The sequence below is a fragment of the Anopheles gambiae genome, chromosome 3, assembly GCF_943734735.2.
Source record: "Anopheles gambiae chromosome 3, idAnoGambNW_F1_1, whole genome shotgun sequence".
NCBI lineage: Eukaryota > Metazoa > Arthropoda > Insecta > Diptera > Culicidae > Anopheles > Anopheles gambiae.
The window spans coordinates 94,593,499-94,612,121 of record NC_064602.1 but is presented as its reverse complement, the minus strand read 5'-3'; the positions used below and the strand labels follow the sequence as shown (position 1 = coordinate 94,612,121).

At 46.6% G+C, this 18,623-nt stretch overlaps 1 protein-coding gene across 13 annotated transcripts in view; it reads left to right on the top strand.

Annotated features, from left to right (window-relative positions):
• Positions 1–18,623, top strand: part of LOC3291504 (MAP/microtubule affinity-regulating kinase 3) — a 103,606-nt gene that overhangs the window by 9,750 nt on the left and 75,233 nt on the right. The window contains exon 2 of one of the 13 annotated variants that reach the window (XM_061658968.1): positions 18,129–18,182. The exons of the other annotated variants lie outside the window; for them this stretch is intronic. The gene's annotated coding sequence lies outside the window, so the exon portion shown is untranslated. The remainder of the gene's footprint in view (positions 1–18,128; positions 18,183–18,623) is intronic. 13 annotated transcript variants of the gene reach the window in all.

Below are 18,623 nucleotides of genomic sequence, written 5' to 3'. Positions count from 1 at the left end.
TCCAGGAGTTTACATACTCTGGATCAGAAGTGTTAGACGAAGGTCCAGGATCTAGTTGTGCTTCAAGAGTTGTAAAGTCTGTGACGTCTGTTCCAAAATTGCGGCTTCAAACCTCTCTGATAGCTTCTGAAAGGAAGATGTCCAGAAGAATTCTTGAAGATATCGCGTATAAGAACTTCATGCATGAAAGGACCAAAGGCACTTTCAGGACTAACATGCTGAGCTCTACCAACAAAGCGCCAATCTCACTTGTAAGATGCCTCAGAAGCTTGTTTCACACATACTGAGATGTACTTGCGAGGCTTTATTGCGAATCTTCAGGAATTCCAAACCTTTGAATTTCAGCAATTGCTCCAACTTGTTCGCTTTCTCCCAAGATAAGACACAAGCTGCTTGCCTTATAATCCATCATCATCGATCGAAATTGCATTTTCGAGCAAAGTGTTTCTTCTTGCCGCTTATCGCCACGAAGCCGTGAAACGTAAGGAAGCGACGTACAATACCACCAAGTCAATAACATAGCGAATGACCTCGTCTTGGCTGCAATAAAACCCAAGTGTAGTTTACGCATCGGCGAAGCAGGATCCCACCAACTGTGTGTGTGTGGTGTGGTGTGGGGCAGGGTTTGCCTGCAGTTTGATCTCGCACTCATCAACCAAGCCACCACCAACCACCTAGCGGTTGCGGCCTATTTCCGCTTTTCTCGATTAAGTGAGACGCGCGGGAAAAGAAGAAGAAGCAAACAAACGGAAGAAAGACGAGCGCCGCCATAAGCTCTTCAATATCATCTTGAGGCCTAGTTTTGCTTCACCTCCTCTCTCTCTCTCTCTCTCTCTCTCTCTCTCTCTCTCTCTCTCTCTCTCTCTCTCTCTCTCTCTCTCTCACACACACACACACACACACACACACACACACACACATGCGGCTGTTACTTCCTTGCTGAGTGTGCAGTAATATTATGTGCCCACTTTTGTTCCGTTCCTCTCTCTCTCTCTGTATGTGTTTTTATATTGTCACGAAGGGCAAAACACAAGCTTATTGTGGCTGCTGCCCGGCAGTAATTGTGTTTCTGTGCTGGTGTTGATGTCCCGTCGAGAGGGCTTGTGTGCCCAGATTATGCCGGAACGCGGGGGCCGCACAGCAGAGGGCAGTAAATCTCCCCACGGTCAGGCTCAAACAAAAAAGGAAGGCACACAACAAAAGAGCCCACAAAAGGAGCACCCGACAGCGGAGTATTTTGGCCGCCGCCAGCGCATAGATTGGCCCTGATGGTTTTCCCTCTGTTTTTCCCCGATCCCAATAGGATGCAAAAGTGGAACACACACGTGAGCGCGTGTTTGTTTCGTGTCCGTCCGGCTGGGCAAGTCTTCCTCACTGAAGAGAAGGGGCTTGCAGGGAGAGGGTATCAGCATAAGTAATTAATCTTTCTGACCTCCTGCGCTTCGTTGGAGGGAAGGGAAGGGAGAAAAGGGGGGCTTGTAGCGATCAACAATGTTCGGCATGCGCAACAATGTGTGAGTGTTTGTGACTCTGTAAGCGAAGTTTATTGACGACTTGACGCTGCAGATTAGGGCTAGCCGGCCGGATTAAGCTATGATGGGAGAAACGGAGAGGTCAGTGGACGATAGTAAAGCCGACAGTACGGCTGCATAGAAAATGTATGAAATGTGTAAAATATGAGCCATGATGTGAATGGCGATTGTGTTTTTTTTCCATTCGTTACAATGTTTCTGTTGATTTTAATTGGTTTTTTTTATAGGGATTGAAGTTCCAAGGAAAATTGTCCACTCCACTCCTTCAACAAGCCAAATTCATTTTCACTTTCCTGACTATCTTCGGCACGGGATTGTGGACGATGATGAAGTTGTTTCGTCCGGACCATTAATGACATGTGTTCGATATTAATTATGATACGTCAGCTTTGGGGAAGGGCCGCCGACCCGCTCATGTCATGTCAAGCGTCCACAACACAAGGTTCGGACGAGGTGAAAGTCTCGCGGGGAAGGAAAAATTCCTCTCAATCCAAGCAGCCACAGCCCACAGCCAGCCAGCCGGCTGTGGTGTGAGTGTTGCGTAAGCAACGTGATTTCTCGCTTCTGGTAGGTCGGTCTCACGTGCTTATAAAACGTGGTGGCGGCGGGCAAACTGTATCTCCGTCTTGTCGCCGTCTTTTAATGATAAAATCGCGACTAATGTTAAATAAACAAGCAGCCAGGCAGAGACTGACAAGCTGCTTTGTGGTTGGGCGTGAGGTTTTTGGACTTCAAATTAAGATTACTCATGCGAAAGAGAGAGAGAGAGAGAGAGAGAGAGAGAGAGAGAGAGAGAGAGAGAGAGAGAGAGAGAGAGAGAGAGAGAGAGAGAGAGAGAGAGAGAGAGAGAGAGAGAGAGAGAGAGAGAGAGAGAGAGAGAGAGAGAGAGAGAGCAAGCGACGAATGCTCTTGTTACACTGATAATCTCCTCTATTTAAGGTTGAACGATGGTGCAACAACAAAAAAAAAGTTGTAAAACTCCACACAGCAATTTGTGTGATTCACGATGGCGCTTACCACTCTCTTGCTCTTGACTAAATAAACCTCGGTTCGCGTCCCCAAAACGACACGTCCCGAGTGTGTGTGTTTTGTGTGTGCTTAAGCCCGTGTTGGAAAATAAATAAACGAAACCTTCTCCCTCTCTGGGCGCGCCGGCCTCTGTGTGTTTAGCTTTGGAGAAGTGCACGTTCGCGGCAAAAAGTGCATCGAGAGCATGAAGCGAGGAAGGTGGTGTGAGGAGGTGTGCTTCAAGCGCAAATGCTATCAAATGTGTTGTTTTGTTATTGCGAATATGTAAACGACTCCCTTGATTTTCTGAGCAGCATATGTTGTTGCAGAGCAGTATCGACACGCGATTGGTTTTGTGATTTGGTGTTTGATTTGTGCACACTTTTCAGTACAGTGTAAAAACGATTCCGGCGGAAGGTTCTCTTATCGGGCGTGTTGAATGAAAATTACATTTTACCAATTAATTAATTTGTGACGCCTGGCTTATTAGTGGTTGGTTTAAGCAAGCTGATGTACTAAACAAGCAACAAGGCTTCAGCAATGACGTCATCGCGTGTACAGTGGTTGTGGGTGGTTCCACGCGCGCCCATTCTTCAATCTATTCGCCAGTACTTCTACTGGGTGGTCAAAAGCAAAATAAAAAATAAAAAAATAGAACCGCGAAACATTAAAGGCGCCGTTGCTTCTCTCTCTTTCGTTCTGTCGCTTCCCTCCCCGATAAGGGCAGCGAAAGTATTGCCAACGAGAAAAGGGGGTACTTCCTCCGGTCGGTGTTTGATTTATGCTCATTCGCGCGGGGGTTAGCCCGTATTTCATTGCGATAGTGGAAATGTTCCTGTTTTTTTTTCCCGCAGTTCTAACATCACACCTCTTCTATTCAGTATTAGGTTATGTTGGCTGGCTGGTGAACCAAAAAAAGGTGTGTATGTGTGTGTGTGTGTGTTTTATAATTTATGGCTTACACACATGGAAATATACCGGTTGTGGGTGGGTTGCAGGATGGTTGAAAAAAAGGAAATGATTAAAAGCGGAAAACAGCCATCCAACCGGATTAGGAATAAATCGTGCTAAAAGGTGTTACGGAAACGGTTGAAGTGCAAACAGGGGCATAAACCAGATTAAATATTACCAATTTGTGTAACCGAATTTCATGCTTTAATGTTTGAATTTGCTTGGCCAACTATTAGTTGCAATTATTTGTATTTTTATTTACTCCATAAATAGTACATTTTACTATACAACCTTCCAACTAGTGATGGCTAAAGTTGGCAAAAATCCGGAGTCAACTCCGATCCGACTCCGATAAATTCGGAATCGACTCCGGAAGGTAGGTCCGCGCTGCAATATCCGGAGTCGTTCGGAATCTTCCGAAATGGCCCAGAGTCGTCTGGAATCGTCCGGAGTCGTTCGGAATCGTCAGGAGTCGTCTGGAGTCGTCTGTAGTCATCCAGAATCGGCTGCAGACAGAGTCATCCGGAGCCATCTGGAGACGGCCGAGGTCGGCTTGATTCCTGTTGACTCCGATCAACTCCGATTCCGAACGACTCTGGACGACTCCAGACGACTCCAGACGACTCCGATTCCGAACGACTCCGGACGACTCCGAACGACTCCAGACAACTCCAAACGACTACGGACAACTCAGACTCCGAACGACTCCGACTCCGACTCCGGACGACTCCGGACGACTCCGAACGACTCCGAACGACTCCGGATGACTCCGACTCCGGGCGGATCTAGTGGTGCCATTTTGCCGGAGTCGGAATCGGACTAACAATAGTCGGAGTGGGATCAGAGTCGTGGGTGCGCTCCGTACAGAATATCACTTCTTCCAACCAACTGCACAGTTGTTGACATGCTTTATCCTTACCTTCAATTCCACGTGCAATGCATATCGCATTGATTGATTTACGTTCAAAATGCAAAACATATTAATCCACACACACAGCCAACCAACACACCCGCAACTGTTTCTCTATATCGATTTCTATCACGCGCTCCTATCTGTTGGCTGTTTTTTCCTTCTTCTTCTTATTTTGCACAATTCGCTAACCTGTTTCCATGCTCTCTCTCGCAACAGGTTAGACTAGCGCCCGCCACCACCGCACCACGCGCGCCGCATTTGTTTACCTGTGATCGCGTAACCATGCAGCAACAGAGCCAACCAACCAAACCACCCCCCTTCACACGATATATAAATAGACGAAAGCGCCCCGCCGCCTGCCTCGATAGAAGCGAAACCCCTAGAACACGGGGCGTGCAAAGGCTCCTTACAGCGAAGGCCGAGGAGCGAAGAAGCCATGCTAGAGCGAGAGAAGCTTTTTTGTGTGCGGTTGTCGTTATATTTCTAGATGCTGTTGCGGTCAACCGCATCATCCTTCTCGGTACGCACAGCAACAAACCAACAACAGCAGCAGCAAAAAGGCTGGTGCACCAAATGAAGTTACTTCGCCTGTCTGTAGGCGAGTAATTCTATTTTTTTGCCGCTGGTCGTTCTGCGTGTCGCGCTGGGCTGGAGATGCTCTAACACGGCCGCGTGAACACGATTTCCTTGCGCAAGTGCGCGCGCGCGCGTTCGCCGCGGCACTGCTTGGAGGAGCTTTGGGGCTATGGGTATGTGGAGGGGGTCTGTGTGCGTGAATCTCAAGTTTCCATGTTTCCAGCACCACCGGTGGTGAAAAGAACCCACACACTCCATTAATGGTCGCTTCTCGCTTGTGTGTGGCGGCGCATACGTTTACGACGATGCGTTATGTGAGCTGCTTTTTTCGTACGCTTGTTTCGTTTCGATTGCTTCGTTTTTTGTGTGTGTGTTGTTACTGTTGTGCTGCATAAAGTAACCAATTCGCGAACAAAAAGCGTCTTGCGAGAGAGAGAGACAGAGAAAGCCCTATAAAGGAGCTTGCCAAAGTTGGCCGAAAATTTCGCTCCCGTTTGGCCCACGCGACCAGAGCGATGGGGTGGGGTAATGTGTACAGTTTTTCAATCCGGTTACGAACTCTGCCGCCTGCTGCTTCTCTGCGTTATAGTTTTATGTTGGTGGCGGCGGCGGTTCGTTGCGCCCACGTTTCTGTGAAGCCAAAAACCTACCCAGACGGCCGCCGCCGCCCCTGACAATGTCGGTTCAGCACGAGCGCCTTATTTCTTAAGCCGCTGGGCCCATCAAATCCCACCCGAACTCTATTGCTTCTCGCGAACATTTTGCGTGTGTGTGTGGCTGGGGTTGGATAAGATATAGCCCCAAACACGGAGCCTCATACCGCGAACCCGTCAAAACGGTGCTGCGCGCCAGGTGTGTTATTACCGCGTGCTACGCAATCAAATCCCCCTCCCAAAGAAAGCTCATAAATACATCTCGTCGCTGCTGCTGGTGCCGGGTTTTAATGGCTCATTAAGAGGGAGCGGTGGCAGTGTGGCGTTGATGATGCCCGTTTTTCGGGCATGTTTAACAGATTTCGCGGAAAAGCTCATCGCCGAATCTTGCTGCTGCTCGTTCCCCTTTTTTCCTTCCCCCCTGGCACAGCAAGGGAGGCTATTTAGCACAAAAATAATAGGTAAAGCTTCAAATATAAATCTTGTCGCGGGTTCTGTGTTTTTTGGTGCAGATAACTCAGCATCTCCGGAGCGCTGGCAGCTATTAAATAATGCACGCGAATAATGTGGCAAACGGCGCGGCCGTTTTAAAACGCAACACACACACACACAAGACCGGTGGCACGACGATGATGCTTGTGGGAAGAACTCGAAAGCGTAACAGACATGTTTGGGGCAACAGACGACGACGACGACGTAGACGACGAGCACAGAGTTTAGCATCTGGGTACTTTTTTGTGTTGTTGTTTTAGTGGGAAACTTTCTCTCGGACGGTAGAGGAAAATTTCACTTTCACAGCACAGAGGAGGAGCAGGTTAGGACACCTGTTAGGAGGTGGTGTTTGTGTCTAAGGGCTGAAGTTTAGCGCGACTGCTGCCGCCCTGTCCTGGAGACAGTCATTTACGAAACGGCAGCTGTGTTTTTGTAGATAGTAATCAATTTTGATTCGAGTTATGAATCATGAGTAAGTCTTAAAGAGTCATACATCTGAAGGTTCAGTGTGAAGCGATTAAAATCACGAATCGAATATGCGAAGATTCATGAATCTCTATATGAAGGTTCATCGATTCATTATTAAAGTTCATTTGAGTCTCTAAAGAATCATGAATCTGTCAAAATATGTGAATCATTAGTGATCCTCGGAGGTGCAAACGACTCGCAGAGCATATTTTAAGATTCGAGATTAAGTGATTCATTTATTCACTTCGATGGTTCATACAGAATCATGAATCGGAATCGGAGTTACTCATCACTAATCTTGAAGCTTTTTTGTTTTGAAGTACTTGGAAGAGCTCTAAACTGTCAAAATCATTACAAGGAGCTGTCAATTTGACAGTTGTCTTCACCAACTTTTTTTGGTTTCACTAGCCTGATGACGTCAGCAGCAGCCATAACATAACTTCTTTTCAACAAAATGAAGTTAGTTTGCCATCTACTGTATGTTTGTATGCGTTCGGAGTGCGTAAAGAACGTCATTCCCCACTTGACACTATCTACTTCCTTGTTTTTGAGATCAAAAAGGCACATCCTTAGAACACGTTGCTTACGCAGGCGATTACGCGAGAAGGGAAAACCCCGCATTAGCTTGTGCGCATAATTGAATATTCTACCAACGGAGGCGGGGCGGCAGGTTGCGTTAGTGTTAGTCGGTGGTTTTTCGGGGATGTGTGTGTGTTTTTTTCTTCCACCGGAAAAAGTGCTTCCCCCTGTTCTTTCTCTTCTTGGAAGCTTCTTGTAAGTGAAGTGAAATTTAGTGGAGGAGAATTTGGAGGTGAAGGCAGCCGCTGCTGCGTGCATTAGTGAAGAAAGTTTGATGAAAGCATTAATGCAGAGAATGTGTGTGTTTTTGTGGGTGGTGGAGGTGGTGGGGAAGAGGAATGTTAGCATCCGACGTACCAGCTGCCACTGCCACCACCGCCACCACATCACAGCAAAAAGAGGGTAACATCAAAGGAAAAGGTGAAAATCGTTTAAGCATCGACCGTGAGAGGGCTGCCTCACTTCTTCTGCTTCTTCTTCTCAGTTGCTCTGGGCCGGCAGTGTACTGCCTCAATCCGTAGGACGTTAACTGGGGTCATAGTGAGCGGGGGAAGGGAAGGACAAAGGGGGGAACTGTGTGCCACCGGTCAAAGCCAAAAGCACTTCACATACTCAACCACAGTCAGCCTCTACCGCCTTTTCCATCACCACACTTGTTAATTCCATCAATCTCGTTTTTCCAGTTGTGTGTGTGTGTGTGGATGCTTGTGTTAGTTAGTTTTTCCTTCGCTTCCGGCGACATTGCTGCTGTCCCTCGAGGGGGGTAGGGCGCCAAACAAAAAGAAAAACGAGTTTACTAATTGATGGCAACAGATTTCAAAGCATATCTTGGGACAACTTTTCACCAGCCAGAGGTAAAAGTACATTTCCTTCTCTCAGACACCCTTCTTATACCCTACGATATATGAATGAGTACACAAGTTTGTTACGTGTGTAAAGAATGGAGGAGAAAAAAAAACGCACATACTACACTCAGTTGTAATGCATCTAAGGCGGATGTTAGTTGCGAGAGAAAAATGTTACTAACTTGGGTTGAATTTTAATTCCCTCTTTCACTTCACAGTGTGGTTGGGACACAAGCACACACACACTGTCCCGGATAAGTGGTTGTGTAAATTGATAAAAATTGGTGTTGATGGCGCTATTTATTAGGTCGTGGTCGTGAGGAAAAATCGATTGCTACTAAAACAAAAAAGCTGAACCTCTGACGTAGGACTAGACCCGGGGATATTGCGGGTTGGCACTTTTCCTGCCGAGCGAAACGGAAGCAAAGAGGCAACAACAAAAAAGGTGGATAGGAAAGCTATATCGACGTTTTATCTGTTTCCGTTTGCTGTGTTTCGCTTTATAGATGATGTGTTGTTTTCTTTTTAAAAGATAACATTATGAATTATTGATGGAATCGACATTGGAGCGCACGGCTGCTGGTGTAAAATAATAATGAAATTGTGTTCGATCTGTGTTTTCTCTATCCAGTTTATGGCTTGTAACGGTCAATAGAGATGAAATTTCACACACGAGAGATGGTTTCATTTTATCTAAATCGATTGATTAGTGGTTGCGATGAATAGGATTTGCTTGTTAATAAACCTTTATTTGAGTCGTATGAAACATGAACCTTCAAGGACTTAGAATGATTTTATATTTCATCTTGGGGCTATTTAAGCTTCCAAGTTCTTACCTAAAACGGTCAATTAATTTTGTACTATTTTTTGTTTGCTTCTCATTTGGGGTTTTCCTTTCTCCAAAGTATCATAATTCATCCCAGTGGGAGAGGGAAAAAACGAAAAGAAAACTTTTCTGTCTTAACCTTCATCAAAATCCCTTTTCGATGGATCTAGGTCGTCCTTACAGCCAACGGGTTATAGCGCTCTTCTCGAAGTACCTTCATTTCGGGTGCAATAATGACAAAGTTCTGCTTAACCCACGTTTTGCTTCATTCTTTTTTGTTGGTGAAAAATCAATGAAACTCTACCAGCACTGAACGTTTTGCTCTCAGCTTTTTTGGTCTTAGCTTACCTTTTTTTCCCGCTGGGTGCTTGTTGATTTGTCTTAATTTGTATTACGATGCCCCCTTTTTCTTGGGCCCGATGCCACCGACATCACCATCGGCGGCAAAAGGTACTTGACCTCCTCTTGGGCTACACACAGTACCATACCGTCTACAAATTATTTATTCTGCTTGTGCAATCAAGAATCGATCGATGTTGGGGTTTTCTCCTCCGCTTACATTTGCCGGCCATATCCAAACTTCCCAAAGCTCTGCTTCTCCTCTGTCTTCTGTCCTTCTCTGTGTTAAGGGTTAGGTCTCTGTGTTGGAGTTACAGCGCGGATCTGGGATATTCACGCCATTTCGGTTTCTAAATTTGAATTCTCGAATTTGCATTTCATTATCCAGCACACCGAATCCTTCCAGGCGAAGAGGAGTTCCCAAAATTTGGCACGTTGTTCTTCGAAGCTTTTTGTCTAACCTAGAGGAAATGACCTTCCGGCCTTTCTTGTGGGACGATGGTTTGGTGTAAGGCACGTTGGACCTCTCCGTTTAAATGGCAGACATTATTCAAAGTCTACCATTGACACTTCAGACAGATTCAAAGTTGGAGCTCGGAATTGGGTTGCAGAACGTCAGGGGTAAAGAAAGACGTCGATGCTGTACTACAACAGGTCGCTCTAATTCCAAAGAAACTTCCCTGGACTCGCTCGATCATTCAATGACGCATGTGGCATGCGTGGGATTCGATCGAAACGCGCGCCACCATCCCAGTATGGCAGTAGAGCTAAACTTGGTCATGGCGTGGATGGTAGCGCCAAGTGCCGCCAAGCTGGCACGCCAGAGATGAGTCTGGGCGTTCTTGGAAAGCGCAAAACGTGACTCCGGACAAGTTTGGACCATTTCTCTCCGCTGCGGATTATCTGTTTCTTTTGTGTACTGGAAAAAAAAACATTGCAAAAAGCAGCAGCACACCACCCCCTAGGAGTACACCCTTCTGCTGCTGCTGCTCCTTCCCATCGCGCCAACGGAGCAACCCAACCCGAAAGAGCACACTTGATGAAACCGATGATATTGCAAATGTTGACCTTGCTCACGGTGGGGTCCACACCCCCCAACACTAATCACCTTGCCGTCCACTCATCCAGGGGGCGGCACTATCAGAAACGTGTGTCTTCCTCAATGGAGGGTGTGGGTTTTGTTTTTTGCTCTAACGGAGCTACTTCCGTTCCAGTTCCAGCGCTTTTCGCCCCCCCCCCCCCACAACCCAACAACGGGCTTCGGTCGTTTGGGGTGGGGAGGGCATCTGAAGTCGCAAAAAAGCACACATTAAGCGTGGAACAAAAAGACGTGGATAAGCCTTCGCGAACTCCAGCCTCGGAATGGTGTGGCGCATAGCAAAGAGGAGGAGGGCTCTTTGTACGCTGGCGAGGACGGCGACGGCAGGTCAAGTACGATAAAACTGTGGAGAGTTTAGAGGGTGTCCGTTTTTTTGTTCTCTCTTCTGGCCGCGTTGGTTTTGTGTTTGTTAACATGCACCAGTTCCATTTTTCAGCCAGCGGCCGCCGCCAACCCATTTCAGCAGATGGGCGTTGGTGGTGGTGGTGGCTTCGCTTGAGATATTCCGTTGGGTTGTGGAACTTTTTGGAGAACGCGGGTAGTTTGGAGATGGTGTTTTTTGTGTTATGTTCCATTTTTGTTGCATCTTTGGCCGAAGAATGACTCAATACACCCATGAGGCAGCGTTAAAGGAACGGATTTTTGGCGTTTTTTGTATGTTTCGCTGTGTTGGGTGCACAGGATTACACTACAGATAATAAATAATTATAGTGCACACGTGAAGGAGTCGGTGGAGTGGTGGCCCCGTTGTTCAGAGAAGGAGTTTTTTTAGATGGATATTATTTTATACCGTACGGGATGATGGCATAAACTCCTGACCGAGATAAGGTGCACTGGCCAATTTCGGAATTGCACCATCTCATTTGTAAACCGTTTTTTGAAATGATGTACACCTATTTTTTGCTGCTCGTTGTTTTATTTTTCAGTTGTACTGCAATTTCCACGATTTTGCGAAATCATTCCAACCAAATTGTGTAAATTCTTCACTGTGCAGAACATTCGGTTTCCAGTGCGCTCTAGCATTCTTCTCGAACCAACAAAACAACATCAAATTTAGTTTGAGCATTTCGTCGTTGGGTTGTTGTGGTTTTACGCCCAATTGCCTTTGTTCTGTGCCGTTACTACACATGCTTCTCCCATTTATAGCCAGCGTCGGTAAGAAGTTTCAGCGAATGGCTTTAAATTTAGCGAAATTAACACATTACTTCCATCTGCTGCTGTTGCTAGTACCGATCGAGCGACGCTATTTTAGTGGCACGAAAATTCAAAGCATGCCTCTGTGCACACCGAAGCTGTTGTGTGTGTGTGTCAGTTGACTTCTAGACGATGTCGGAATTTTCCTTTGCCGTTAGCCCTGAAAAAGGGGCGCGTGTGTGGTGTGTTTTTCTGCCAGCGTATACGTGCAGGCTGTGTTTCTGTATTGATTGTGGTTGAGAAATCGATCCACACAATTGCCGAAGCTAATTATGAAACTAGACGTGCACATTGGTTTCGTCTTGTCGGCTGATTTCCACTTGAATCACTTTGATTTCATTTGGTTCCTTATTTAATCGGCATTTGGAGTTCGCAATCGTTAGCTTTTATGCGGAAATTACCTGCTCACTGAAACAGCCGACTCACGGTGTCATGCGATGTGCCTAGGTTAGATACGTCACCCGTCCTGCGATCGATTCCATACAGAACTTGATGTCTTCTACCGTAATAGAAACTTATTTCGGCAAGTAAACGAGTTGACTTGAAGCATATAAATATCACATTAAACACGACGACTGAATGAAATCATCTGATTGCTGGAAAAATAATGTATTGTGCAAAAACCGGTTACACCTCGAACTGTGATAAACAGTTTTTATTGTTGTGGTAATGAGGGTCAATTAGGCGTTGTTATACCTGATACAAAAAAAATCAATCAAGAGCTACTGCTGCCCTACATAATTTGCACTCAATGGTCGTAGTTTTAACGTAAATTAGTGCGCACACACCTCTCTACATTCCTCTACACTCTTAACCCTCTACCTCTCTTTCTTTCCTGCTTATCTGTCATAAAGGGTGTGTTTATGTCCCATCGTGCAAGGCTTTAGATTCAATTTTTTCTATTATTTTGTTTTCCTGCAACCAGTTGTAGTGGCAGGCCAGCTTGAGTCGTGACTTGGCTAGTCGGCGACTATTTAATGTGTGTGTGTGTTTGTAGTGCGGTTCTCTTGCTTAGAAGAACGAAGGAATGCCGCACTGTGCCGCACTCGTGTGTGGTGATAGCGGCAGTGTCGTGTTCGTTCTAGCAAGCAGGCGCTCATGGCCGTTTGGTGGGGTTGGAGAATGGGCCCCAAGGAATGGGCGCTGCAGCAATGACCCATAAATTCCCTAACCAGCCAGCAGCACCACCTCCACCGGGGTCGCCGGCATGAAGGCGTGAAGGGTGAATTTGACTAATTAAAATTTTCCCTTTCATCGAGCGAAATATTTCGTGCAAGATTTTTACTGTGAGGGGGTGTGAGGGTTTAATGTAGCGTAAAGGGTCAACACGGTTGGCAGTTCCTTCCGGTGTGTGCCTATGCCCTTGAGGGAATCACACGACGACACATATCGCAAAACAGCGCACATTTGTACCACAACAGACATGCGTTTCACAAAGCCAGTTCGTGCTGTGATGCTTTATTTTATAGAAAACAGCCATAACGAAAGACTGAGAAGCTAGGAATCGTTTCTCTCTTTCATTCTTTCTAGAGCAAAATATTTCCTTTTTCGGTAGCTTCTTGTCGACATGAGGGCGTCTTTCGAACAATTGCGCGCTGCTCTGCCTTTAGCGTCATTGCAGATAAAATCGGAAGCTGAGTAGATGTGGATCTTCCGTTCGTTTGGAGCTCTACTTACCGATTCTTACCCCCCATAGCACATTGTTCTCCTTCTCATTTCCAATTCAATCGTTTTTCGAACGTTGTGGATGTTTTTTCCCTTCTCTCTTCTCTTTTCACGCTAAAAGATTGAGCACGAGAAGGAAAACACTCTACCGGCAGCTGAGGTTGCTGTGTGTCGCAGTTTGTCTTGCAACCGGAAGAATCACTTCTGCAGATGCGATCGAACATAAAGAGGGGTGAAAAGGTGCGTCTTTGTTGGCGAAGTTTTGCGGAGGTTTAATCGCCATCCACCAATACCGCTTGGATGGATCGGAAGATTTCCACTGGGCAGGGTGTAAGAAGGCTAGGTCGATGAACGAAACATTGGTGGAAAATAAAGGTTCACTGAACTAATCACAAAACTATTCTCCCTCCTCACAAGCTGGGTGTGTGTGTGTGTGTTTGACGGAGCGAACGGGAGGGATTGATTGGTCGGCGTCACAAACACACAAACCATGACTTAGGTTCCTGCATGGAGGAAGTTTTGCAGACATCAATCCATCAAAAAGCGGCTGTCATAGCGCGGTGGCGTCCGGGATCGACGAACGTCTGTCAATTTGCCTTTGGTCTGGTGCGAGAGAGGGTTTATGATTTGAAGTTTAGGCGTGTGAGAGGGGCAAAAATGCTTTAAAAAGAAGGAGCGAGAAAGAGCATTTTGCTGCATTGGGATCGCGTGTGCGTGTGTATGTGGTTAGGCATGTTATGCTTCTCGCGACAGTTTCACTGTGTACTGCTGACTCATCTTTCCAGCCGACGTGCAACCTCGAACTTCAACTCAAACTCCAATTCCAGCCCAACTCGTCGGTCCGTTTCAGTTGTACCGGCTCTTCGTTGGACACTGTGTGAAACACACTCTCATCCCCCCCCCCAAAGCAAACAACAAAAAAGCCGTCGTCGTGCCGTCTGGGTCATATCAAGCCCAGTGTTGTCACTCACTGATCGTTCAGTCGCGCTCTCCCCCTGACGACTGGCATTGAAATGAATGAGGGGGGAAAACAGAGACGTTATCGTTGGTTTTTTTTTTTTCGTTTTGTGCGTTAACGGATTTTATGCTGTTTTATGGGCAACTTCATTGTGTCCATTGCGTACTGGGTGGAGATGTGTGCACTCCTCGTGCCACGTGTGCGCCGCAAAGGAAGGAGGTTTCGTGTGGCGTTTGGGTGGATGTGTTAGCGAAAAGAGCAGACAGCACCGCTTAATTAGTCTGGGCTAACAGAGCACACCTTTTCTGAGCTTGTGTTTCACTAAGGATGCAACGAAGGCAATTAAAATCATTGGATTGAAAAATCATAATGTTCTGTGTGGGATATAAGTTTACGGGTCTGTAGGTGGTAGAAGCATTCGGATCTAGTTCTTAAAATTACTTTTTACCCTGGTTTATACGGCAGTTAGCTCGACGACTGTGATAGTGTCATTGATAAGCACTTGGCCCCTCGCGCTCGGCGTCGTGGGATCGAAACTCATCGGAACTGACCACACTGGATGTTTTTAAAATACAATATGTCATTTCGAAATGCAGTAATAGCTTAAAAGGTGAATTAGCAAGCAGCTTGATCGAATTAAACCTCTGCTGCACGTAAAACATCATAAAAGTATTTATTTAAAAAAAAAAATAAGTTCATATGTTTAAAACCATTCGTGTTCGACAATGAGCAATCATCGTTCGCGCTAAATGGGTGATTTTCAGGTGTCCATTTCAATCACAAATCACTGTTTTTCTCTACCGCACTGGATTGTTCTTGTGCTCATTTGGTCCGAATCGATTGGCTGCCTCTTCTCTCCACCCTTTCGGTCGCGCCACAACCGCCAACCGTCCACCGATGGCTCCACTGCTAGTGAATTATTAATTACTTCGAAAACTTTGCCTCGTTCGGTTACCGCTTACCGGCACCGGACCGTGAATTTTCCAACATCGGAAAAGGGGGGGTAGTAGTTAAGCACACGCCAGCAAACGCTCGCAAAGCAAACAGCACCAACAGAGCAGGCACGTTCGAAGGGCGGCCGGAGGCGCATTGCCTATCCCAGCACGAAAATCGATCGACATTCGATCATGATGGTAGAGGAGGTCCTTTGGTCGCTTCATTTTATCTAATAGAAATTTCATGCAATTACCCGTCTGTGTGCATAGGGCGCGCAACTGGCACGGACATGGAGCTTTTGTCATGCTGATGGTGTGGGTGAGCGAGTGAATGAGCGGGATAGCAAAACAGATTATCTAACGTTCTCTTTAGCACAAAACGAGGCACTGCTACTACCTTTCTCTATAATCCTTCCACTACAGAACTCCCGTTGGTCTGTTGGCAATCCTTTCCCACAACCATCAAGCGACGAACTCGCACTCTAGTGTGTGTTTCTGTGCTTGTGTGGCTCTCAGGGGGTCGTAATCCAATCAGTTTGTGCCCCACCGACAGCGTCAGCCACATTTAATCTCGCCTCCGTATAGAGCAGCAAAAAAACCCTTCCTCGTGAAGCTTTTACGCTTTTTGTGGAAGGTGATATGTGTGTTTGGTTGCGAGCGGAACTGAAACCAGCGGAGAAGCTCCCGGCTTTTTCGCCCATATGTGTGTGCACTGAAATGAAACGGCCTCGATTCGATTCAACTCGGCTGCATTCTCATCTGTGATGCGAATACACTGCTCCTCTTGAAAAGCCGCATTAGTGTGTAGCCGGGGTAGGTTACACCGAGGCGCGCGTTACGCTTGACACAACTTCCAGCTAGAATCAACGAGAAACGGTACGTGTACAATCACACAAACGCGCGTGGAGCGAGGCAAAAGGGCTTCTGTGTGGTGGGGCTGGGCCCCTTCACACTGTAGGTGAGGGCGCGCGCGCGCGGATGATGGTCACACTTGCCTGGGTGCCAACTGGGCTACCCTTTTGGGCCGGACATTTAAACACCTATGGTTTGTGTGTCTGTTGCAAGCCGATTGTGTCGGCAGAACGTGTACGTCATCATCGTGGTTTCATGTTTCAGCGGGTTGTTGTTGCCCCCGGGGTCGATTCTACTTTCTTCAGCTTTGCGCGCAAAGGTCGCCCTAAGGTGTCTGACGGGAAAAGTATAAGACATTCTTATCAGTGCTGCCCGCCCGAAGCGGAATGGAATTTAATCCAATCACATGCTTGCAGAATTCCAATGCTCTCCTCCACCCTGAAGTGACGAATGGGAAGAAATGCCATGGGAAAAATGGCAAGTGGTGGGAAATATATTTATGAACGTGTTGGGTCTTTTTGGTTTGCACACATCCTTTACATCATCCATGGCACAAACGATGTTCGGTCATCGTAGTTCGTCTTCCGTGCTCTAAGTGTATGCTTTTTAAAACAATCACAACACAGCAAATTGAATTTTCATCAGAATTCTTAATACGGAAATTGGATATTGCATTTATTCTTGTGCCTCTCACGCATGATTTGATCGTTTGATTTTTTTGGAGTTCGTTTCGAAATGCTCCTCTCGCAGTCGGCAATTTTCAATCGCAGTAATTATTTGCCGGTAGTGAATTACATCGCACTCCTAATGAGCTTACGGTTTACGGGCTTTTCCGCACGATTTTGGATAGCCTTGAAACGTCGTGAAGGACACCACCGTACACCAGAGCGTGGGGTAAGCTTAATGGCTCCCCTCTGCTCCGAAATCAACACGCAAAACCAAATCGCGAATGTCCCGAAGCAGTCAAAGTCGCAATCGGCAAGCAGGCAACCCAAGAGAGAGAGAGAGAGACTGAGAGACACGGTTGAGTAATCAAGGCTCTTGGAAGCGTGTAAATTTGTCCTGCAAACACACGGGCGCCCTGCGTTCGTTTCGCTTCCATTGCATTCACTGGGGCGCCTTTTGCGCTTCTCGGGTGTGTTTGTGTTTCTGTAAAAGATGTTCCAGTCTTTTCCAGATAAATGGAGTGGTGTTCTATTTTTATGATCCGCAAGAATAACCTTAATTTCATCCTTTACATCCTATAAATGCTCTCACGCGCGCGCTTGGGCCTATCCGAACAAACACACAGACCATGTACACAAGGAGTAGACCGGTTGTGGGCTTTTCAATATTGAGTTCGAATTCATCGCCTCACCCCTCAGAAAACCGTCGAACACACCAGAAATCCACAAATCTCCGACCAAAGGCAACCTTTTGATGTGAAACGAAGGAGTGCGCTCTGCCTATTCCCCCGTAGAACTGTCAGAAAGATGACGCTTGATTGAACTATCCTAATATTGATCTGGTGAGACTGTCGCTACCGTAGTAACACCCACCTACCTTCCCCTCTTGAACTGGGGTTTAAATCTTCGAAACCGAGAGGCTTTTCACGACAATTAGCGTCAAAATGTCGACCGCGCAAGGTTGAGAAGAAGGTGCGTGTTTGTTGTCAGTGAAAGTCCGTGATGCGGCAGTGGTGCCGTGCGTGTAGATGTTGACGTGTGTAGAGCAGAAGTTCTGCTTCTGCTTCAGGTATCTCTCTACACATATCGGCTGACGTTAATTAACGGCAAAGCTGTTGTTGGCTGAGATACAGGGCGGAGGTGCTAATCAAGTTTCGGTCTGATAATCAAACGGTGTACAGAGAAGTTTCGAACAGGTTAGTTCACCTGCGAGATATGATATTGGATTATTGTTTTGATCGCTTTAAAGACTGTTTGATCTTAGTTTTTAATGTTTCTCCAAAGGCTTTAGCGAGATTTATTCATCAATTTGTCATAAAAATAGGCACGCGTATGCTTCTCGGAATAACGATCGATAAGATTAGATTTACGCGCGCCCCTGACCTTATGTGATGGATGAGTAGAACGAGAACTTGCTCCCAATTTCAGCGCCACCGTTCTAAACATAACTCGAGCCAACTTTACGATGTCCAAACGAAGAATTCGTTTCTATTCCGTATCCTGTTGCCTTTGAAACACGCTGACCTTATATCGATACTAATTTGTGTTTTCTTTACTCTCTTTCTCTTTCCAAAACAGAACTGCGTCTCCGTGCCAGGGACCTCCTACTAAGTGTACCAACGTATCCGTGCCGTGCGTCATCACCTTCTTCATTGGGAAAGAGACCTTCTTTTAATTGCAAAGTAGGCAACTGGGTGTCGTCGGTGGTCAGTGCAGAGGGCACGGCTCAACCAAGTCCACCGTGCTGAAGAAATATATAGGCATTTCGCAAGCCGTTCAAGCCTTCCAAAGGTTACGGGTGTATTCTTCTGTAGGACGTGACGACAGCCGGCATTAGTTCTCACCGGTGGGAAACCAACGAAGATAGAGAACGATACCTGAACCCCATGAGAACCTAAGGATCAGTCTGTGTGTGTATGTGTGAGCGTTTGATATCCTTTCCATCGCCGCACACAAAAAGGAAGTCTCATGCTTTCGTTCCGCTTGCATTACGATCGCATGTCCGCTGTTCGGGGTGTGCTTGTCCGCTGTCCGTTCAATAATCGATTGGAATTGGAACATCCTCCTCTCCCT